Raw genomic sequence first — 24,639 nt, forward strand, 5'->3', positions numbered from 1 at the left:
AAACACATCTCTCTCTCTCTCTCTCTCTCTCTCTCTCTCTCTCTCTCTCTCTCTCTCTCTCTCTCTCTCTCTCTCTCTCTCTCTCTCTCTGTCTCTCTCTCTCTCTCTCTCTCTCTCTCTCTCTCTCTCTCTCTCTCTCTGTGTCTCTCTCTCTCTCTGTGTCTCTTTCTCTCTTTGTCTCTCTCATTCTCTCTCTTTGTCTCTCTCTCTTTGTTTCTCACTTTTGACTGGTACAGTATATACATACAGTAGAGCTGAAAAGATTGGAGAAGTGGTTTATCCATGCATCTCTATTTTGGATAGATAACTCTTTGTGTTGTTGTTTGTTTAGAGTTTTCAAATTTTCACAGAAGTGGTTAGATTCAATTGTTGTTGTTCAATTAGCTGATTTCTGACGTGCTGTTCCTTCTTTTTCCGTGGTTTATTTCTGTATTGTTTTAGTGATTCAATATAGTGAAGGCGTAGGCTCAGGTTTTCTGGGTCTCTGTGGTGTCACTGCAGACACCACCGGTTTGGCCGGTGTAGGCCATCATTGTAAATTTGATTTTGTTCTTAACTGACTTGCCTAGTTAAAGAAAGGTTAAATGATTATTCTTTTTTAAAAATACTTTTTATATAGCTTTTTCACCTCCTCCTTCAGTGCCATGTGTGCCTCTTTAAGTTCTCACCTACACTTTCACTGCTGTTAGCTGTGATGTGTTCCTCTCCCTCCTCCTTCACTGCTGTTAGCTGATCCATGTGTTCCTCTCCCTCCTCCTTCACTGCTGTTAGCTGTGATGTGTTCCTCTCCCTCCTCCTTCACTGCTGTTAGCTGATCCATGTGTTCCTCTCCCTCCTCCTTCACTGCTGTTAGCTGTGATGTGTTCCTCTCCCTCCTCCTTCACTGCTGTTAGCTGTGATGTGTTCCTCTCCCTCCTCCTTCACTGCTGTTAGCTGTGATGTGTTCCTCTCCCTCCTCCTTCACTGCTGTTAGCTGTGATGTGTTCCTCTCCCTCCTCCTTCACTGCTGTTAGCTGATCCATGTGTTCCTCTCCCTCCTCCTTCACTGCTGTTAGCTGTGATGTGTTCCTCTCCCTCCTCCTTCACTGCTGTTAGCTGTGATGTGTTCCTCTCCTCTCCTGTGAGCTGTTCCATTCACTGCTGTTAGCTGTGATGTGTTCCTCTCCCTCCTCCTTCACTGCTGTTAGCTGTGATGTGTTCCTCTCCCTCCTCCTTCACTGCTGTTAGCTGTGATGTTTTCCTCTCCCTCCTCCTTCACTGCTGTTAGCTGTGATGTGTTCCTCTCTCTCCTCCTTCACTGCTGTTAGCTGTGATGTGTTCCTCTCCCTCCTCCTTCACTGCTGTTAGCTGTGATGTGTTCCTCTCCCTCCTCCTTCACTGCTGTTAGCTGTGATGTGTTCCTCTCCTCCTTCCTATGTGTTCTTCACTGCTGTTAGCTGTGATGTGTTCCTCTCCCTCCTCCTTTACTGCTGTGATCTGTTCCATGTGTTCCTCTCCCTCGTCCTTCACTGCTGTTAGCTGTGATGTGTTCCTCTCCCTCCTCCTTCACTGCTGTTAGCTGTGATGTGTTCCTCTCCCTCCTCCTTTACTGCTGTTAGCTGTGATGTGTGCCTCTCCCTCCTCCTTCACTGCTGTTAGCTGTGATGTGTTCCTCTCCCTCCTCCTTCACTGCTGTTAGCTGTGATGTGTTCCTCTCTTTCACTGCTCCTCCTTCACTGCTGTTAGCTGTGATGTGTTCCTCTCCCTCCTCCTTCACTGCTGTTAGCTGTGATGTGTTCCTCTCCCTCCTCCTTCACTGCTGTTAGCTGTGATGTGTTCCTCTCCCTCCTCCTTCACTGCTGTTAGCTGTGATGTGTTCCTCTCTCTCCTCCTTCACTGCTGTTAGCTGTGATGTGTTCCTCTCCCTCCTCCTTCACTGCTGTTAGCTGTGATGTGTTCCTCTCCCTCCTCCTTCACTGCTGTTAGCTGTGATGTGTTCCTCTCCCTCCTACTTCACTGCAGTTAGCTGTGATGTGTTCCTCTCCCTCCTCCTTTACTGCTGTGAGCTGCTCCATGTGTTCCTCTCCCTCGTCCTTCACTGCTGTTAGCTGTGATGTGTTCCTCTCCCTCCTCCTTCACTACTGTTAGCTGTGATGTGTTCCTCTCCCTCCTCCTTCACTGCTGTTAGCTGTGATGTGTTCCTCTCCCTCCTCCTTTACTGCTGTTAGCTGTGATGTGTGCCTCTCCCTCCTCCTTCACTGCTGTTAGCTGTGATGTGCCTCTCCCTCCTCCTTCACTGCTGTTAGCTGTGATGTGCTCCTTTCCCTCCTCCTTCACTACTGTTAGCTGTGATGTGTTCCTCTCCCTCCTCCTTCACTGCTGTTAGCTGTGATGTGTTCCTCTCCCTCCTCCTTCACTGCTGTTAGCTGTGATGTGTTCCTCTCTCCTCCTTCACTGCTGTTAGCTGTTCCATGTGTTCCTCTCCCCCTCCTTCACTGCTGTTAGCTGTGATGTGTTCCTCTCCCTCCTCCTTCACTGCTGTTAGCTGTGATGTGTTCCTCTCCCTCCTCCTTCACTGCTGTTAGCTGTGATGTGTTCCTCTCTTTCATCCTTCACTGCTGTTAGCTGTGATGTGTTCCTCTCCCTCCTCCTTCACTGCTGTTAGCTGTGATGTGTTCCTCTCCCTCCTCCTTCACTGCTGTTAGCTGTGATGTGTTCCTCTCTCTTCCTTCACTGCTGTTAGCTGTGATGTGCTCCTTTCCCTCCTCCTTCACTGCTGTTAGCTGTGATGTGTTCCTCTCCCTCCTCCTTCACTGTTGTTAGCTGTGATGTGTTCCTCTCCCTCCTCCTTCACTGCTGTTAGATGTGATGTGTTCCTCTCCCTCCTCCTTCACTGCTGTTAGCTGTGATGTGTTTCTCTCTCTTCCTTCACTGCTGTTAGCTGTGATGTGCTCCTTTCCCTCCTCCTTCACTGCTGTTAGCTGTGATGTGTTTCTCTCTCCTCCTTCACTGCTGTTAGCTGTTCCATGTGTTCCTCTCCCTCGTCCTTCACTGCTGTTAGATGTGATGTGTTCCTCTCCCTCCTCCTTCACTGCTGTTAGCTGTGATGTGTTTCTCTCTCTTCCTTCACTGCTGTTAGCTGTGATGTGCTCCTTTCCCTCCTCCTTCACTGCTGTTAGCTGTGATGTGTTTCTCTCTCCTCCTTCACTGCTGTTAGCTGTTCCATGTGTTCCTCTCCCTCGTCCTTCACTGCTGTTAGATGTGATGTGTTCCTCTCCCTCCTCCTTCACTGCTGTTAGCTGTTCCATGTGTTCCTCTCCCTCCTCCTTCACTGCTGTTAGCTGTGATGTGTTCCTCTCCCTCCTACTTCACTGCTGTTAGCTGTGATGTGCTCATTTCCCTCCTCCTTCACTGCTGTTAGCTGTGATGTGTTTCTCTCTCCTCCTTCACTGCTGTGAGCTGTTCCATGTGTTCCTCTCCCTCCTCCTTCACTGCTGTTAGCTGTGATGTGTTCCTCTCTCTTTCTCCTCTTTAAGTTCTCTCACCTCAGTCCATAGAGCAGCTAGCTCTCTCAGACAGCCATCCATCTCCACCTTCTGCCCTCCGGGTCTTGTTGGTGGTGTGTTGCTGTGCTGGTCTGTTTTGTGGGTTTGTTCTGTCTGGATTGTGTGGACTAGCTCTCTGATCACCACAATGTCTGTATCAAGCTCTGTGAATGTATCCCCCTCAATGATGGCGGAGCAGCGCAGTTGTGGGACCTAGGTGTGGGGGGTTACTATCCTCATCTGCAGGACAGTTTGAAGAGGTGTGATCAGACTCACTCCTTCATGCTCTGCTCTCTCTCTCTCTCTCTCCTCACTGCTGTTAGCTGTGATGTCTCTCTCTCTCTCTCCTTCACTCTGTCTGTGATGTGTCTCTCCCTCCTCCTTCACTGCTGTCTGTCTGTGTTCCTCTCTCTCCTCCTTCACTCTGTTAGCTGTCTGTGTCCTCTCTCTCTCCTTCACTGCTGTCTGTGATGTGTTCCTCTCTCTCTCTTCACTGCTGTTAGCTGTGATGTGTTCTCTCCTCCTCCTTCTCTCTGTCTGTGATGTGTTCTCTCTCTCTTCTCTCTGTTAGCTCTATGTCCCTCTCTCCCTCCTCTCTCTCTCTGCTGTTAGATCTGATGTGTCTCTCTCCTCCTTCACTGCTGTTAGCTCTGATGTGTTCCTCTCTCTCCTTCACTGCTGTTAGCTGTGATGTGTCTCTCTCTCTCTCCTTCACTGCTGTTAGCTGTGATGTGCTCTCTCTCTCCTTCACTGCTGTCTCTGATGTGTTCTCTCTCCCTCCTCCACACAAACTGTCCCTCTGTCTTTATAAGTATGCATGTTATTCTTCTCTTACCCTCCTCCACCCCTTCAATCACCCTAGAAACACACTTTCTATCGCTCCATTACTTCTCTCTCCCCTCTCCCCTGTAGACAGGCCTATATTGTTCAGGCAGTGTGAGAGGGCAGCCTGGTCAGGACCTCAGGGACCCCAGGTCCAGACAGATCATCTGAGAGGGGAGGGAGGGGCCATGGCTAGGGCACTTCCTGTTTCCTGTTCCCAGCTACGCTTGCAGGAGTCTGTCTGAAGTTTGGTCTCCACTGGCAGGTCTGGCTGATAAAGTTTGTGGTTTGTGTAAATCATGTCCTTCCCAATAGGTATGCAGTGGCTTAGACTTTTCCCCCACTCCCCCTCCACACACACACACTGTGACACACACACACACACACACACACACACACACACACACTGTGACACACACACACACTTTCACACACACACACACACACACACACACACACACACACACACACACACACACACACACCACACACACCTTCAACCCTCAACCCCTTATTTGTTCAACTGACCCTCAGCCCCTCTGAACCTTCAGCTCTGGAAGACCTTACTGCTAGAGAAGCAACACACAGGCGTTACTCTGGACCCTGATCTCTCTTTTGAAGAACATATCAAGACCATTTCGAGGACAGCTTTTTCCATCTACGTAATATTGCAAAAATCAGAAACTTTCTGTCCAAAAATTATGCAGAAAAATTAATCCATGCTTAATTAATCCATAATCCATAATCCATAATCCAGGCACTCGACTTGAGGGTCGTGGTGTGTGTGTGACAACCACACGGTTAAAGAGGCCAGTGAACCTCTGGGCAGCCACCCCTCATGAATAAGCCTGTTTCACAGACTCCACTAACTAATGTAGCCAATACCTCTGTTAACCATGAAAAAAAGGTTTTATCTGGCTTTGACCCTCTCATTCTGGCTCCTATTCCACCATAGTGCTCCATCTCTCTGAGCATCTGAGCTTGTAACATGACTTGTAATAGCTTGTAATATGTCAAATACTTTCCCTTTGTGCTATTGTAGGGAACAGCTCCACTGGTTGTAGTAAAGAGCCAGTCTGGATGTGTCCTAGAGTGGTGTAACAGAACTATTGTAGGGAACAGCTCCACTGGTTGTAGTAAAGAGCCAGTCTGGATGTGTCCTAGAGTGGTGTAACAGAACTATTGTAGGGAACAGCTCCACTGGTTGTAGTAAAGAGCCAGTCTGGATGTGTCCTAGAGTGGTGTAACAGAACTATTGTTTGGAAACAGCTCCACTGGTTGTAGTAAAGAGCCAGTCTGGATGTGTCCTCCACACCTACAGTGGTGTAACAGAACTATTGTAGGGAACAGCTCCACTGGTTGTAGTAAAGAGCCAGTCTGGATGTGTCCTAGAGTGGTGTAACAGAACTATTGTAGGGAACAGCTCCACTGGTTGTAGTAAAGAGCCAGTCTGGATGTGTCCTAGAGTGGTGTAAAAATCAGAACTATTGTAAAAATGAACAGCTCCACTGGTTGTAGTAAAGAGCCAGTCTGGATGTGTCATAGAGTGGTGTAACAGAACTATTGTAGGGAACAGCTCCACTGGTTGTAGTAAAGAGCCAGTCAGGATGTGTCCTAGAGTGGTTAACAGAACTATTGTAAACAGCTCCACTGGTTGTAGTAAAAAGCCAGTCTGGATGTGTCCTAGAGTGGTGTAACAGGACTATTGTGCTCACAGCTCCACTGGTTGTAGTAAAGAGCCAGTCTGGATGTGTCCTAGAGTGGTGTAACAGAACTATTGTAGGGAACAGCTCCACTGGTTGTAGTAAAGAGCCAGTCTGGATGTGTCCTAGAGTGGTGTAACAGAACTATTGTAGGGAACAGCTCCACTGGTTGTAGTAAAGAGCCAGTCAGGATGTGTCCTAGAGTGGTGTAACAGAACTATTGTAGGAAACAGCTCCACTGGTTGTAGTAAAGAGCCAGTCTGGATGTGTCCTAGAGTGGTGTAACAGAACTATTGTAGGAAACAGCTCCACTGGTTGTAGTAAAGAGCCAGTCTGGATGTGTCCTAGAGTGGTGTAACAGAACTATTGTAGGGAACAGCTCCACTGGTTGTAGTAAAGAGCCAGTCTGGATGTGTCCTAGAGTGGTGTAACAGAACTATTGTAGGGAACAGCTCCACTGGTTGTAGTAAAGAGCCAGTCAGGATGTGTCCTAGAGTGGTGTAACAGAACTATTGTAGGGAACAGCTCCACTGGTTGTAGTAAAGAGCCAGTCTGGATGTGTCCTAGAGTGGTGTAACAGAACTATTGTAGGGAACAGCTCCACTGGTTGTAGTAAAGAGCCAGTCTGGATGTGTCCTAGAGTGGTGTAACAGAACTATTGTAGGGAACAGCTCCACTGGTTGTAGTAAAGAGCCAGTCTGGATGTGTCCTAGAGTGGTGTAACAGAACTATTGTAGGGAACAGCTCCACTGGTTGTAGTAAAGAGCCAGTCTGGATGTGTCCTAGAGTGGTGTAACAGAACTATTGTAGGGAACAGCTCCACTGGTTGTAGTAAAGAGCCAGTCTGGATGTGTCCTAGAGTGGTGTAACAGAACTATTGTAGGGAACAGCTCCACTGGTTGTAGTAAAGAGCCAGTCTGGATGTGTCCTAGAGTGGTGTAACAGAACTATTGTAGGGAACAGCTCCACTGGTTGTAGTAAAGAGCCAGTCTGGATGTGTCCTAGAGTGGTGTAACAGAACTATTGTAGGGAACAGCTCCACTGGTTGTAGTAAAGAGCCAGTCTGGATGTGTCCTAGAGTGGTGTAACAGAACTATTGTAGGGAACAGCTCCACTGGTTGTAGTAAAGAGCCAGTCTGGATGTGTCCTAGAGTGGTGTAACAGAACTATTGTAGGGAACAGCTCCACTGGTTGTAGTAAAGAGCCAGTCTGGATGTGTCCTAGAGTGGTGTAACAGAACTATTGTAGGGAACAGCTCCACTGGTTGTAGTAAAGAGCCAGTCTGGATGTGTCCTAGAGTGGTGTAACAGAACTATTGTAGGGAACAGCTCCACTGGTTGTAGTAAAGAGCCAGTCTGGATGTGTCCTAGAGTGGTGTAACAGAACTATTGTAGGGAACAGCTCCACTGGTTGTAGTAAAGAGCCAGTCTGGATGTGTCCTAGAGTGGTGTAACAGAACTATTGTAGGGAACAGCTCCACTGGTTGTAGTAAAGAGCCAGTCTGGATGTGTCCTAGAGTGGTGTAACAGAACTATTGTAGGGAACAGCTCCACTGGTTGTAGTAAAGAGCCAGTCTGGATGTGTCCTAGAGTGGTGTAACAGAACTATTGTAGGGAACAGCTCCACTGGTTGTAGTAAAGAGCCAGTCTGGATGTGTCCTAGAGTGGTGTAACAGAACTATTGTAGGGAACAGCTCCACTGGTTGTAGTAAAGAGCCAGTCAGGATGTGTCCTAGAGTGGTGTAACAGAACTATTGTAGGGAACAGCTCCACTGGTTGTAGTAAAGAGCCAGTCTGGATGTGTCCTAGAGTGGTGTAACAGAACTATTGTAGGGAACAGCTCCACTGGTTGTAGTAAAGAGCCAGTCTGGATGTGTCCTAGAGTGGTGTAACAGAACTATTGTAGGGAACAGCTCCACTGGTTGTAGTAAAGAGCCAGTCTGGATGTGTCCTAGAGTGGTGTAACAGAACTATTGTAGGGAACAGCTCCACTGGTTGTAGTAAAGAGCCAGTCTGGATGTGTCCTAGAGTGGTGTAACAGAACTATTGTAGGAAACAGCTCCACTGGTTGTAGTAAAGAGCCAGTCTGGATGTGTCCTAGAGTGGTGTAACAGAACTATTGTAGGAAACAGCTCCACTGGTTGTAGTAAAGAGCCAGTCTGGATGTGTCCTAGAGTGGTGTAACAGAACTATTGTAGGGAACAGCTCCACTGGTTGTAGTAAAGAGCCAGTCTGGATGTGTCCTAGAGTGGTGTAACAGAACTGTCACAGTGGAAGGTCCTTCTAAGGTTCTAATTCAGAGCCCTGTTGACTAGCTGACATCTCTCCGTACTAAAGGTTTGTGGCGGATTTCCATGGTCATCATGTCTTTGTTGCTCTAATTTCGTTGCATTAACATAAGGGATGTTTTGGTATTCTAAAACATCTGGAAATAGTTGAATAGATCTTTTCATTAGAGGTCTGTCTGAACACAATGAAATTATTTGTCATGTAGGTCAGCAGCAGGGGCAAAGGTAGTGTACTCCGACTCGAAAGGGGTACAAAACAACAGGAGGGCAAATATGGTACCCTCTACACTGTAAATGGTGAATGCAGTGAACTCACAGCTGAGTGTATATACTGACACAGGGGCCCAGGTCAGACATGATGCCTGACTCTGGGCCAGGCATCGGCTTATCTGTGGGCTCCTGCTCCCACCTGGGGCTAAATCTATTAGACTACAACACAAAGAGTCTCCACCTGTTGCCTTACTTACCTATTGCCTTACGAAAATGTATGCACGTCACTCAACACTGTAAGTGCACTGAATAAGAGTGTCTGATAAATGATGAAAAAAATTACAATATTAAAGGGATCAGATGACAGACCTGAGAGAGAGAGAGAGTGAAAGAAAGAAAGATAAGGATTTAGATTTATGATATAACATCAGAGACAAGCGAGGTTGTGACAACTGATTCAATGCTGAGCTATAGTACTGTGGACTCTGAGATCATCTGCCATTGTTTTATTTTTCTCTTTGTCACTCCTTCATGTTACTGCATTATAATACTTTCACATCACTGGTTTATTGGGGTTGTACCCATGAATGAAGAGGATACATTAGATGTCTGCGGTTTGGTTTATTTTCTCCAGATGTTCAGATAAACAGAGATGTGTTCAGTCGTGATCCGCGTTAATTCAGATAGGATGTGTTCTGTAGACTTAAGCTTGCCTCTAGTTTGGATACGTAGGGACAGAGCAGCCAAGATTGTTTAACTTAGCTAAACCTCAGGCCCCAAAGTGTCCTTCAGGCCAGCCCCAGTCTCCCCTCTTATCCTCCCTCCCCCTTTCTCCCTCCCCCCCCTTTCTCCCTCCCTCCTTCTCTCCATTTACCCCCCTTGAGTTTTTGCCAAGGCCTTGAACAGAGTTTTCCATTTGAACAACACAGAAGGGCAGACACGCGTTCTGAGAGCAATAACTGTAAATATGAATGAAAGCTCTGAGAGGTTCTTTCTCTGCCCTGTTTTCAGGGTGAATGATGCCTTACTCCCATTTGCTTTAAGAGGACGGGTGGCCTGTAAATTCACTTTTATTGGGTGATCACCACTGTATCCTCTGAACTCTGTTGGAGCAGCAGCTTCAGCCCTACAAGCCTCCTCCTGTGTCTGTGTCTGAGCAACGCTGCTTCTACAACCCTGCATGGACACCCTTTACTCATGGACTATTTTTAGGTTTCTGTCTTTTCTTTTAATGACCACGGTTAATATTCTGCTCATTTAGCAAACCTTTCTTTCACCCTCACAGACAAACCTTAAGGTAAACGTTCTACTGCAGGACCCAGACACAACTGTTTCTGTCCATGAAAGACAGTTACTCTCTTAGACCCCAGAAAAGGCCTTTCTCTTTCTCCGATAGACAATTTGGTAGAAAGGGGATGATTTATACAGACGGACCGCTCCAAGGCTGATACGGTGCGACAGTGTTTTCCTTCCCTGTGATCTATGCCTTGAGTGAGTGACTGCTAATGGCTCTTGTTAAGGATGAACTCCTCTACCCAAAGAAGTCCTGCTTCATGTTTAACATGCGTCTTCTTGTTCTCTAAGTACCTGCTTCACCACCTTGTCGAGCCAAACATGTGTTCTCATGTTCCTGTATGTACACATCTTTTGTCTGTGATCTGTGATCTACTACACATTGGGGTGTAAAGCAACCAGTTGAATAGCTGTCATTCTTACAGTACCTTGGTTGCTCTCAGCGATTCCTTTCTTCCTCTTCTTGTTTATAATTGTTCCTACTTTTCCTGTTATTACTCCACAACAGTTTCTATGTGATGTTTTGGTTCCTAGCTAAAGGACAGGGAGAGTGGGTTGGAAGGAGAAGCAGGCGGTTGGTTTGGCCTGGCAGACCTAGGGCCCTTCATGATGAGCCTTAACAACGGTGTTTGTTTTAGAGGCTAGCACTCTAGTCTACCACACTGTCTGGAGGGAGTCTTTTCCAGCCCGCCCTCCTTTTCTTCCACTCTCTCATATTTATCTATCTTACATCCTCCCTGCTTCTCTCTGCCAGCTCGGTTTGTTTTTGAGGGATCTGTATACATAACGGGTCAGTGGAGACAAAAAAAAAAAACAAGTACCTCTCTTTTTCCTCTCTCTTTCTCTCTCTCTCCGTTTCTCTCTCTCTCTCTCTCTCTCTCTCTCTCTCTCTCTCTCTCTCTCTCTCTCTCTCTCTCTCTCTCTCTCTCTCTCTCTCACACACACATACACTCTCTCACTCTCTTCCTCTCTCCCTTCCTCCCTCTCTCTCTGAGTTGTAATGGACTCCTACCAGTCTGACCCTCAGCTCCTTGTGTTTAGTAAATCAGTGAGCTGAGCGTCTGTAAACACGACCAGGATTTGTGGATGGAGCTCTTTTGACTTCCCCTCTGACTCTCTCAAAACTTTCCCCAACATTGTTTTATTTTCTAAAATCTCAGCTAAAGAATTCCAGGTTGGCGGATTCTGTTGCAGATCTGCATCTTGTTCCTTGCTGATTCCTCCAACCGGGATGTGATGTCACTAGGTCAGAGGTCACAGTGAAGAGTGATGGGATTGGGGTGAGTCTCTGTCTCTCTCCACATCCTAATCCTTTCCTGTCCCTGAGGACTGAGAAGGGGAGGAATGAGGAAGCACTAGTCTTACCTGATCTGATGGGCATAATACTATCCCCATACCTGCTGTGATGACTACTGTAATGTTGATGGACATGTCCATCACTTCCACTGGCATCTATTTTCAGTCCCTATCCTCTCACTCCTTTTCTCTCTGCTTCCTCTTACCTCTCTCTCTGAGAGAATAGCAGCACTAAGTCCTTTTCTCTCTCTGTCCCCTGCTCCCCTGCTCTGTGACAGAGGCCTGTATTGTTCCATTCAGGGTAACATGAGGACTCATGAGGGGTCCTTTCTCCATTGTGTTCTAATGAAGTCCCTCAGTGGCCCTGTTCTCTATCCGTTCTCTATGTGGTCACGGGCCACCGGGACCCACAGACCCGGCCGACCCCAGCCGCAGGCGGCCATTTTGTTTCCATTGTCACTGAGGTATCATTACCCAGGCACCCACACATGTAGTTCAGATGTCTTCATGGGGTTTGACACTCACGTCTCTCTGGCTTATCTTGTTTAATGTGACCGGCTCACAACAACACAGTAGCTGTACACATGCAATGTTTTTTTTATTGTTTATTGCACCGAAAAATGAAAGACTGGACATAAAAACACATTGCATGAAGATAAGAGGAATGCACACAATCTCAAAGTGGACGATAATGAAAAACAGAGCTGTTTTTCTGTGTCTCGATCTTCTTCTCAAACCTTAAAAGCTTTGTTTTGAGTTGGAAACCCAATCACTCGAGAAGAGTCGTCTCGACTGTCCTTTCTCTCTCTCTCGCTCAGTGGTTCTTTCACTTGGGGCTTTGAGAGGCTTGGAGATACTTGTAGAGGTTTGTAGAGGAGAGGTTTGGAGATGAGAGTATAGGAGAGGTTTGGAGATGAGAGTAGAGGAGAGGTTTAGAGAGAAAAAGGTTTGGAGAGGAGAGGTTTGGGAAGGTTTACAAAGGAGAGGTTTGGAGAGTAGATAAGAGGAGAGGTTTGAAGATGAGATGAGAGGAGAGGTTTGGAGAGTAGATGAGAGGAGAGGTTTGGAGAGGTTTGGAGAGTAGATGATAGGAGAGATTTGAAGATGAGATGAGAGGTTTGGAGATGAGAGGAGAGGAAAGCAGAGCAGAGGTTTGGAGATGAGATGAGACGTTTGGAGAGGATGAGATGAGAGGAGAGCAGAGGTTTGGAAAGGAGAGCAGAGGAGCAGAAGAAAAGAGAAAAGAAGAGAGGCTTAGAGAGGATCCTCCTCTAGAAGACTTCCTGTGGATAGAGAGAAACAGATCCTCCACTAACAAGGCAGAGACGTCTCCAAACCAGACGTCTCCAAACCAGATGTAAACACCTGTGAGTAAACAGTGGTGACAGCTCATATCCTTGTCTGTCAACACCATCAGAAGCATCAAGATAGAACCAGGCCTCAGCCGTCCATCTCCTCTCCTCTGTGTGCGTGTGCGTGTGTGCGTGTGCGTGTGTGTGTGTGTGCGTGTGTGTGTGTGTGCGTGTGCGTGTGTATGTGTGTGTGCGTGCGTGCATGTGTGGTAAAAACATCTCAACTTCAATGTAAATCAAATGAATTTGCAAAGAGTTAGCAAAGAGTTAATGAACTGCAGCTTTAAAGAGATCTACACTGTGGGTCCTAATATTGAGTTGCACCCCCTTTTTCCCTCAGAACAACCTCTATTTGTCGGGTATGGACTACAAGGTGTTGAAGCTTTCCACTGAGATGCTGGCCCTTGTTGACACCAATGCTTCCCACTGTTCTGTCAAGTTGGCTGGATGTCCTGAAACTTTTAGCGTGAAAAACCTAGCAGTGTTGCAGTTCTTGACACACTAAAACCGGAGCGCCTGGCACCTACTACCATACCCCGTTCAAAGACACTTCAATCTTTTGTCTTGCCCATGTCTTGCCCATTTAGCGTTTGAATGGAACACATACACAATCCGTCTCAATTGTCTCAAGGCTTGAAAATCTTTATTAAACCTTTCTCCTCCCCTTCATCTACCCTGATTACAATTACATCAATAAGGGATCATAGCTTTCACCTGGATTCAACTGGTCAGCCTATGTCTCCCATACTCAACTGGCGGATCCGGACCGCAGGTCCATATATATATATAGTACCAGTCAATAGTTTGGACACGGCATTTCCCCCCAAATATGTTCTCACTCGCCTATAGTAGGCAACCCAGACTTGCTAAAAGCCCTGAGGGATGCCAACTTTAATCTTTGGCATACTCTAGGGATCAGGACCTTTTCAGACCTATTTCATCAGAAAACCACTATACTGAAATCCTTTCAAGAGCTCTGCAGTGAATTCGATGTGCCAAGATCCCATTTTTTTTAAATATCTTCAAATTAGACATGTAATTTCCTCATTTACCTCCAAGAGGAGGTTTAGAAGTTGAAACCCTTCTTGTCACAGCATAATCCATTAAAGGCAAAATATCTTACATCTATAGACTCCTTTCTGAGAAAGGAAGCTCCTCCTTTACTCCTTTGAAAATAATCTGGGAAAAGGACCTTGGTCTGACTATCAGTGATGAGTTATGGGCGGAGGTTTGCGACAGGGTATACTGCTCCTCTACCAGTGTAAAAATGAAAGAATCTAATTACAAATTTTATTATACTCCTTTGAGACTCCATAGAATGAAAACAGATATGTCTCCTAACTGTAAAAGATGTATCTCTGAAAGTGGAATCTATATGCATGTATTTTGGAGCTGTAGAGAGATTGCCAGCAGTACATACTGCTGCACAGAAAATACTAGAGGTACAGTTTGATATGACCCCGTGTATCTATCTTCTTAATGCCCAGCAGGACTTTGTTCTTGATCCTGACAGAGAAAAATAGCTTATGACTATTACATACTTTGCTAAGAAATGTATTCTTCTATTGTGGGCCTCTAATACCCCTCCTACATTTAAAAGGTGGATTGACCAGATTGTTGACTTTCTTCCTCTTGAAAAGCTCACTTATGACCTCCACAAGAGACAGCCCAAGTTTGATAGACTCTGGTCTCCACTATTCAACTATATTTCAGAGTGAAGGGGGTGACTAGGGAAATGTGCAGATACATGTTGTGTAAGGTACTGTAAAACCTAAAAACGAATTATTGGCCCGTCGTCTCAGCGAATGATTGAAATAGCTGATAAGAACCTTGATAGTGCTGCTGCAAGTGTGCTGCAAGTATATTTTTTTGTGTGTTTTTATTTTAATTTAGTTTTTGAGTACGTGTGCGTATGTATGTGTGTGTGTGTGTGTGTGTGTGTGTGTGTGTGTGTGTGTGTGTGTGTGTGTGTGTGTGTGTGTGTGTGTGTGTGTGTGTGTGTGTGTGTGTGTGTGTGTGTGTGTGTGTCTGTCTGTCTGTCTGTCTGTCTGTCTGTCTGTCTGTCTGTGTCTGTCTGTCTGTCTGTCTGTGTCTGTCTGTCTGTCTGTGTCTGTGTATGTATGTATGTATGTCTGTCTGTCTGTCTGTATGTATGTATGTATGTATGTATGTATGTATGTATGTATGTATGTACATATATCTGCACCAAGTAAAATAAATAGATTAAGAAAAATAAAATAAAATATTTGACTTTATCATTCATTTTAATTGTATTTTAAATTTTTTCAAATGTATTATTATTATTATTTTTTAATTACTTTTTAAGCCTGTCACATCTGTGAATGTGGATTGTGTTTTGTTGGTTGATTGAAAAACAAGAAAACTTAATAAAACTTTAAATTGAAAAAAAAGAAAAAGTTTGGACACACCTACACATTCAAGTGTTTTTCTTTATTTTTAGTATTTTCTACATTGTAGAATAATAGTGAAGACATCAAAACTATTGTAACGGTTGTCTTCGGTGGAAGGAGAGGAGGAACAAAGCACAGCGTGGTAAGTGTTCATATTTTTTATAAAACAACTGAACACTGAACAAAAACAAAAAACGACAAACGAACAGTGGCGCCTTGGGAGCGGCGACCCTCGCCACCGACCTCGGACTGGGGAGCCTTGCCGCGTGTCCCGAATGGATGGGAGAATCCGATAGCACCGGACAGGCGGGAGACTCCGAACACAAAGCACCCCATACCATCACACCTCCTCCTCCATGCTTCATTTGGACTAATCAGACCAAAGGACAGATTTCCACCGGTCTAATGTGCATTGCTCGTGTTACTTGACCAAAGCAAATCTCTTCTTTTTATTGGTGACCTTTAGTAGTAGTTTCTTTGCAGCAATTTGACCAAGAAGGCCCGATTCACTCAGTCTCCTCTGAACAGTTAATGTTGAGATATGTCTCTTACTGGAACTCTGTGAAGCATTTATTTGGGCTGCAATCTGAGTTGCAGTTAACTCTAATGAATGTATCCTCTGCAGCAGAGGTAACTCTGGTTCTTCCTTTCCTGTGGCTGTCCTCATGAGAGCCAGTTTCATCATAGCGCTTGAATGGTTTTGTGACTGCACTTGAAGAAACTTTCAAAGTTCTTGAAATGTTCCGTATTGACTGACCTTCATGTCTTAAAGTAATGATGGACTGTCGTTTCTCTTTGCTTGTTTGAGCTGTTCTTTCCATAATATGGACTTGGTATTTTACCAAATAGGGCTGTATATATTCTGTATACCTCCCCTACCTTGTCACAAAACAGCTGATTGGCTCAAGGAAGAAGGAAAGAAATTCCACAAATGAACTTTTAACAAGGCACACCTGTTAATTGAAATGCATTCCAGGTGACTACCTCATGAAGTTGGTTGAGAGAATGCCAAGAGTGTGCAAAGCTGTCATCAAGGCAAATGGTGGCTACTTGAAGAATCTCAAATGTCAAATATATTTTGATTTGTTAAACACTTCTTTGGTTACTACATGTTTCTGTATGTGTTATTTTGTCATTTTGATGTCTTCACTATTAATCTACAATGTAGAAAATAGTAAAAATAAAGAAAAACCCTTGAATGAGTAGGTGTGCCCAAACTTCTGACTGTTACTGTGTATATATTGTTTCTTTACTCGTTCAGGCTTCGGACCCTGGTGTCATATGAACACACATAAGACATGGAAGAATGCGTAGATGAGCAGGAGATTTGCTTTAAAACAGCAAAAAGTTATCTCTGCCAACAAGATGTCATAAGGTGAATGCACCAATTTGTAGGTCGCTCTGGATAAGAGCGTCTGCTAAATGACTTAAATGTAAATGTAAAGAGGGGTGTGAACAGTTTGGTTGGAGGTTTGTTTCTATGCTGATAAATCTCATTATCTGTCTGGACTCTTGCCACCTAGGAAATGTGTGTGACCAGACCTTCTCATATTGTACTTGAGTACCCCTGGTCTATGTCATGGAAAGAGTAGGTGTTCCTAATATTTTGTACACTCATTGTAAGTGTCCAATAAATGGATTGGGAAGATTAATACCAAAGACAATATGTTATGTCTGATATGTCTGCTGGTAAATAGAGTTTCAGTTTTGATGCCCTGTCTTTGTGTTCCCACAAGGTCCCTGTGTCCCATCCTATTACTGCATGAGTCTAATGCTCACTAAGAGGGAATCATGTCAGCGCCCCAGTATGGTCATCACAACCAGGGTTAAATACTGTATATAGAATGTGGAGAAGCCTACTTTAGAGTTCATATCCCACATTCAATCCGGTCTGCTCCCAAATCTCTGACGGTCTTATTGACAAGCCTGCTATGAAGAGGATTCCTCAGTGTAAGGAATGCCAGGAAACTACAGAAAAGAGAAGAAGAGAGGGAACGGTTGGATCTATAGGATAGAGAGGAAGAGAGGGAATGAGGTTTTGGGGAATTTGAGGGATGTTTATTGGCCTCCAGAGGCGCTGAGTTGCCTCCGTTAGCTTTGGAGAACCAAATCCATTAGCCTTGCTCCTCTGTGTTGAGCGTGCAACATAACATTGACATCTCCATAGGCTCAGGACTCCCTGTTTTTTAGGGGCTGTGGAAAGCATTTACAAGGCTGTATGTGCATTTACAGATTCCAATAGAAAGATAAAATACAACTCCGCAGCAGTCAAACCAGAAGTTTATTTTATTCTAGGTGGACTGATTCACTGACCAGTACAACCAGTAAAGTCTCTGACTATTTTGTGAGTCGAAAATGTGGTCTGAAACATCATACCTCATGTCTTCACACACCTTTGTCGACTTTCCCCCTTTAGATGTAGTTTTTCCAGAAAAGAAAACAGAGAATGGCCTTGAATAGGATGAGCTAACACACAGATGGAGTTGACTTAGATGACTGTACGTTTGTCAACAGTCAGAGCCCACAATCTCTGCCACCTCGGCCCTCTCCTGTCTCCGCCCCCTCGGCCCTCTCCTGTCTCTGCCCCTCGACCCTCTCCTGTCTCTGCCCCCTCGGCCCTCTCCTGTCTCCTTCCACTCGGCCCTCTCCTGTCTCTGCCCCCTCGGCCCTCTCCTGTCTCAGCCCCCTCGGCCCTCTCCTGTCTCTGCCCCCTCGGCCCTCTCCTGTCTCAGCCCCCTCGGCCCTCTCCTGTCTCTGCCCCCCTCGGCCCTCTCCTGTCTCTCCTGCCCCCTCGGCCCTCTCCTGTCTCTGCCCCCTCGGCCCTCTCCTGTCTCTGCCCCCTCGGCCCTCTCCTGTCTCTGCCCCCTCGGCCCTCTCCTGTCTCTGCCCCCTCGGCCCTCGGCCCCCTCTCCTGTCTCTGCCCCCTCGGCCCTCCCTCTCCCCCCTGTCTCTGCCCCCCCTCGGCCCTCTCCTGTCTCTGCCCCCCCCTCGGCCCTCTCCTCTCCTGTCTCTGCCCCCTCGGCCCTCTCCTGTCTCTGCCCCCTCGGCCCTCTCCTGTCTCTGCCCCCTCGGCCCTCTCCTGTCTCTGCCCCCTCGGCCCTCTCCTGTCTCTGCCCCCTCGGCCCTCTCCTGTCTCTGCCCCCTCGGCCCTCTCCTGTCTCTGCCCCCTCGGTCCCTGTCTCTGCCCCTGTCTCTGCCCCCCTCGGTCCTCTCCTGTCTCTGCCCCTCGGTCCTCTCCTGTCTCTGCCCCTCGGTCCTCTCCTGTCTCTGCCCCCTCGGCCCTCTCCTGTCTCTGCCCCCTCGGCCCTCTCCTGTCTCTGCCCCTCGGTCCTCTCCTGTCTCTGCCCCCTCGGCCCTCTCCTGTCTCTGCCCCCTCGGCCCTCTCCTGTCTCTGAGGTCAAGGCTTTAGCAGCAGTGTGGCTGATGTCTTACCTTTATAGTAAAAACAGATTGGATTTCAGGGAGATCCATCTTCCTAATGTTCTCTGGTGTCTCTCCCCCAGGGATGACTGGGAACGAAGGGCAGGCAGGCTCACACACACACACACACACACACACACACACACACACACACACACACACACACACACACACACACACACACACACACACACACACACACACACACACACACACACACACACACACACACACACACACACACCAGTGGTCCAACGGCAAAACAGCCTCCTGTCACTGTTTTATGGCTTTACACGGCCAGACCTGTTTAAAGCCAACAGGACCAGTGGACGGTGTGTGTGTGTGTGTGTGTGTGTGTGTGTGTGTGTGTGTGTGTGTGTGTGTGTGTGTGTGTGTGTGTGTGTGTGTGTGTGTGTGTGTGTGTGTGTGTGTGTGTGTGTGTGTGTGTGTGTGTGTGTGTGTGTGTGTGTGTGTGTGTGTGTGTGTGTGTGTGTGTAAGCACAACATAGAACATATGCGTGTGAAGCAATGTTTGCTTTTGTTTCTGTGTGTTTCTATACATGTGTGTGTTCATGTTGTGTTGTGTGTGTGTGTTCATGTCTGTGTTCATGTCAAGTTGCGTGTGTGTGTGTTCATGTCGAGTTGTGTGTGTTCATGTCGAGTTGTGTGTGTTCATGTGTGTGTTCATGTCGTGTTGTGTGTGTTCATGTGTGTGTTCATGTCTTGTTTTGTGTGTTCTTGTCGAGTGTGTGTTCATGTCGTGTTGTGTGTGTTCATGTGTGTGTTCATGTCTTGTTTTGTGTGTTCTTGTCGAGTGTGTGTTCATGTGTGAGTTCGTGCCAAGTTGTGTGTGTTCGTGTCGAGTTGTGTGTGTTGATGTGTGCGGTAGACTTCAGGGTTTCTAGCCTGTAGTTATAACTACCTCTGCTCGCTCTCTCTCTCTCTCTCTCTCTCTCTCTCTCTCTCTCTCTCTCTCTCTCTCTCTCTCTCTCTCTCTCTCTCTCTCTCTCTCTCTCTCTCTCTCTCTCTCTCTCTCTCTCTCTCTCTCTCTCTCTCTCTCTCTCTCTCTCTCTCTGACAGGACCCAAGTTGCAAGCTTAGCCTAGGCAAACACAGTCGGTTGCTGCTCACAGTCAGTTTAAAGGAGAAGTCTTTCCTGTAATTAGCCTTTATAAACTGTTACTATAGACATTCCCCCTTCACAGAGTGTGTTGTTAGTGTGGAACATAAAGGCCTGAACATCCACACTGTTTATCCAAATAGCAACCACACTCACTGGTCCTTGTGGCCTCCCAGCATGTGACGCCCTCAGCCTCTCACCATGCACACACAGACAGGAACCACCTCCAGAGGACAGGCTTTGTGGCGGATGGTGGTTAGTGGACTTAGGGTCTAAGTTTTTTTTTTTATACGTTTTTTGTTTGACTGATCTGGACATGGCTTTTTAACCTAAAGCCTTCTGGGACATAGTTGCTGGGCAAGGGATGTTGGTCTGTGCAGGTGTTTTGGACAGACCAGGGTTGTAACTTGCTGCTGGCTCATGATGCGGACCGGGACTTGGAGGTAGCATTGTTGTGTACTATTCCTTGTCATTTAGCCATCTCAGTGCTGTCCCATTCCCTGTGACACACAACACACCACAGCTTGCTGGACACACTCCAGACTCTACACTCTCTGCCAAAAGATTATATGTGTGTGTGTGTGTGTGTGCGTGCGTGCGTGCGTGCGTCTGTCTGTCTGTCTGTCTGTCTGTCTGTCTGTCTGTCTGTCTGTCTGTCTGTCTGTCTGTCTGTCTGTCTGTCTGTCTGTCTGTCTGTCTGTCTGTCTGTCTGTCTGTCTGTCTGTCTGTCTGTCTGTCTGTCTGTCTGTCTGTCTGTCTGTCTGTCTGTCTGTCTGTCTGTCAATCTGTATGGTAGCAGCCCAGTCAGTCAAACATCCTGTGATTATCAGTATAGCCTTTTTCTGCAGTCAAATGACCAAAGGGTGGAATATCATTCATATTTTTCATTATTTCATCATTAATAAAACATGTTTAAAAAAATCTGCCAAAAATTCAGTTACATTTTACTGCAGTGGGGTAAATCAGGGTCACACAGAGTGTTTCTTGGTAGTATACACCTCACACACAAGTATACACCTCACACACATGGTTATGGGTTTAGGCTTAAAAAAAGGGGACACCTGTACCATGTCAGATATAGAGATGAAATGTATTACATTTTGAGTTTGTATCCCAATATTACACTTTATATACATCACAAAAGACTGAAATATAACTATACTGTTTGACAAAGAAACACCGGATTTTCAGCATTACAAAATTAATAATTGTTGAAAAGTATGAATAATTTGAATAATATTCCACCCATGAGGCCACTATAGAGGGCGCTTTGGTCATTTGACTGAAGGAAAGGGTTTTAAGCATATAAATGTAATGTTATTGTATTTCCTATGGAATCTTGGAACCTCTAGTATGTAGACCAGAGCCCTGTGTGTGTGTGTGTGTGTGTGTGTGTGTGTGTGTGTGTGTGTGTGTGTGTGTGTGTGTGTGTGTGTGTGTGTGTGTGTGTGTGTGTGTGTGTGTGTGTGTGTGTGTGTGTGTGTGTGTGTGTGTGTGTGTGTGTGTGTGTGTGTGTGTGTGTGTGTGTGTGTGCGTGCCTGCGTCATTGCATGTGTATACGTCTGTCTGGAAATCACATTCTGCAGCAGTCAGGGGGATGTGGTGGGGTTAGGGGTTACAAGTCAGTGTAGAGAGGTGATCTTGGCCTCTGAGACTTAATGCTCTCCTCAGAGTTAATGACCCCTTTGACCCCTGACTCACAGCCCGCAGCACTCAGCCCCCAACCCAGACACCGATAGGGTTACCCTTAGAGGTTCTCTGTTAGTGTGTGTGTATATGTGTATTTGTCTGTGTGCGTGCGTGTGTGTGTATATGTGTGTTTGTCTGTCTGTGTGTGTGTGTGTGTGTGTGTGTGTGTGTGTGTGTGTGTGTGTGTGTGTGTGTGTGTGTGTGTGTGTGTGTGTGTGTGTGTGTGTGTGTGTGTGTGTGTGTGTGTGTGTGTGTGTGTGTGTGCGTGTGTGCTCGGGGGTGTATGTACCCCTGGAGTAACATGAGTCCTCTCCAGGGCATCTGCCCCACTCAGCCATAATGTTCCAGGTCATCTGCCTCACTCAGCCATAATGTTCCAGGTCATCTGCCTCACTCAGCCATAATGTTCCAGGTCTTCTGCCTCACTCAGCCATAATGTTCCAGGTCATCTGCCTCACTCAGCCATAATGTTCCAGGTCATCTGCCTCACTCAGCCATAATGTTCCAGGTCATCTGCCTCACTCAGCCATAATGTTCCAGGTCATCTGCCTCACTCAGCCATAATGTGCCAGGTCATCTGCCTCACTCAGCCATAATGTTCCAGGTCTTCTGCCTCACTCAGCCATAATGTTCCAGGTCATCTGCCTCACTCAGCCATAATGTTCCAGGTCTTCTGCCCCACTCAGCCATAATGTTCCAGGTCTTCTGCCTCACTCAGCCATAATGTTCCAGGTCATCTGCCTCACTCAGCCATAATGTTCCAGGTCATCTGCCTCACTCAGCCATAATGTTCCAGGTCTTCTGCCTCACTCAGCCATAATGTTCCATGTCATCTGCCTCACTCAGCCATAATGTTCCAGGTCATCTGCCTCACTCAGCCATAATGTTCCAGGTCATCTGCCTCACTCAGCCATAATGTTCCAGGTCATCTGCCTCACTCAGCCATAATGTTCCATGGTATCGACCTCACTCAGCCATAATGTTCCAGGTCATCTGCCTCACTCAGCCATAATGTTCCAGTTTATCTGTCCCACTTAGCCATAATGTTCCATGGCATCTGTCCCACTCAGCCATAATGTTCCAGGTCATCTGCCTCACTCAGCCATAATGTTCCAGGTCATCTGCCTCACTCAGCCATAATGTTCCAGGTCTTCTGCCTCACTCAGCCATAATGTTCCAGGTCATCTGCCTCACTCAGCCATAATGTTCCAGGTCATCTACCTCACTCAGCCATAATGTTCCAGGTCTTCTGCCTCACTCAGCCATAATGTTCCAGGTCATCTGCCTCACTCAGCCATAATGTTCCAGGTCATCTGCCTCACTCAGCCATAATGTTCCAGGTCATCTGCCTCACTCAGCCATAATGTTCCATGGTATCGACCTCACTCAGCCATAATGTTCCAGGTCATCTGCCTCACTCAGACATAATGTTCCAGGTCATCTGCCTCACTCAGCCATAATGTTCCAGGTCTTCTGCCTCACTCAGCCATAATGTTCCAGGTCATCTGCCTCACTCAGCCATAATGTTCCAGGTCATCTGCCTCACTCAGCCATAATGTTCCAGGTCTTCTGCCTCACTCAGCCATAATGTTCCAGGTCATCTGCCTCACTCAGCCATAATGTTCCAGGTCTTCTGCCCCACTCAGCCATAATGTTCCATGGTATCGACCTCACTCAGCCATAATGTTCCAGGTCATCTGCCTCACTCAGCCATAATGTTCCAGTTTACCTGTCCCACTTAGCCATAATGTTCCATGGCATCTGTCCCACTCAGCCATAATGTTCCAGGTCATCTGCCACAACTCAGCCATACTGTTCCATGGCATCTGCCCCACTCAGCCATCATGTTCCAGGTCATCTGCCTCACTCAGCCATAATGTTCCAGCTCACCTGCCCCCACTCAGCCATAATGTTCCAGGTCATCTGTCCCACTCAGCCATAATGTTCCAGGTCATCTGTCCCCCTCAGCCATAATGTTCCAGGTCATCTGCCTCACTCAGCCATAATGTTCCAGGTCATCTGCCCCCACTAAGCCATAATGTTCCATGGCATCTGTCCCACTCAGCCATAATGTTCCAGGTCATCTGCCACAACTCAGCCATACTGTTCCATGGCATCTGCCCCACTCAGCCATCATGTTCCAGGTCATCTGCCTCACTCAGCCATAATGTTCCAGCTCACCTGCCCCCACTCAGCCATAATGTTCCAGATCATCTGTCCCACTCAGCCATAATGTTCCAGGTCATCTGTCCCCCTCAGCCATAATGTTCCAGGTTTTCTGCCTCACTCAGCCATAATGTTCCAGGTCATCTGCCCACACCCAGTCATAATGTTCCAGAAAATCTGCCCAACTCAGCCATAATGTTCCAGGTCATCTGCCTCACTCAGCCATAATGTTCCAGGTCATCTGCCTCACTCAGCCATAATGTTCCAGGTCTTCTGCCTCACTCAGCCATAATGTTCCAGGTCATCTGCCCCCACTCAGCCATAATGTTCCAGGTCATCTGCCTCACTCAGCCATAATGTTCCAGGGCATCTGCCTCACTCAGCCATAATGTTCCAGGTCATCTGCCCCACTCAGCCATAATGTTCCAGGTCATCTGCCCCACTCAGCCATAATGTTCCAGGTCATCTGCCTCGCTCAGCCATAATGTTCCAGGTCATCTGCCTCACTCAGCCATAATGTTCCAGGTCATCTGCCTCACTCAGCCATAATGTTCCAGGGTGGTTCATGTGGTTTTGAAGCAGGATGAAGAAGAGGGTGCTTATTGTGATAATATGATAATAGTTATGTGTGTGCCTCATGATGTCATATGCACTTAAATGGTTTCATCTGGCATGGCTTCAGTCACATGACTGAATAAGCTCGTAGTGAGAAGACGTCTTTGAGTCGTGTGAGTCTTGTGAGTCTTGTGTCGTGTAAGGGGTGTGAGTTGTGTGAGTCATGTGGCATGTGAGTCGTGTGAGTCATGTGTCGTTTGAGTCGTGTGAATCGTGTGTGAGTTTATCTGTGAAAGTTCAGTCCCATTCAAAATCCTATTTTCCCTAACCCCTAACCCCAACTCATACCCTAACCTTAACCCAAAAACCTAACCTTAAACCTAACCCTGAAACTATCCCTAGCTCCTTACCCTAACACTAAACCTAATTCTAACCCTTAACACTAATTCTAACCTTAAACCTAACCCTGAAACTATCCCTAACTCCTTACCCTAACACTAAACCTAATTCTAACCCTTAACACTAATTCTAACCTTAAACATAAACCCCCTAGAAATAGCATGTAACCTTGTGGGGACTAACAAAATGTCCTCAGTTGGTCAAATGTTTGTTTGTGTTCTACTCTTGTGTATACTCTCAAGTATAGTTAAACAGTCCACACACACACACGCACGCACGACGCACACACACACACACACAGACACACACAGACACACACACATATGCTTATTTCCCAAGCCCCTGCTCCTCATGTATTTCATTATAAAGTCCAGGAAGACATCCTTCGCCCAT

General features: G+C 46.6%; 1 protein-coding gene across 1 annotated transcript in view; it reads left to right on the forward strand.

The window, feature by feature from the left end:
* Positions 1-24,639, forward strand: part of ror1 (receptor tyrosine kinase-like orphan receptor 1) — a 313,742-nt gene that overhangs the window by 259,390 nt on the left and 29,713 nt on the right. The gene's annotated exons all lie outside the window — the stretch shown is intronic.

This window comes from Oncorhynchus gorbuscha, linkage group LG15 (genome assembly GCF_021184085.1).
Source record: "Oncorhynchus gorbuscha isolate QuinsamMale2020 ecotype Even-year linkage group LG15, OgorEven_v1.0, whole genome shotgun sequence".
NCBI lineage: Eukaryota > Metazoa > Chordata > Actinopteri > Salmoniformes > Salmonidae > Oncorhynchus > Oncorhynchus gorbuscha.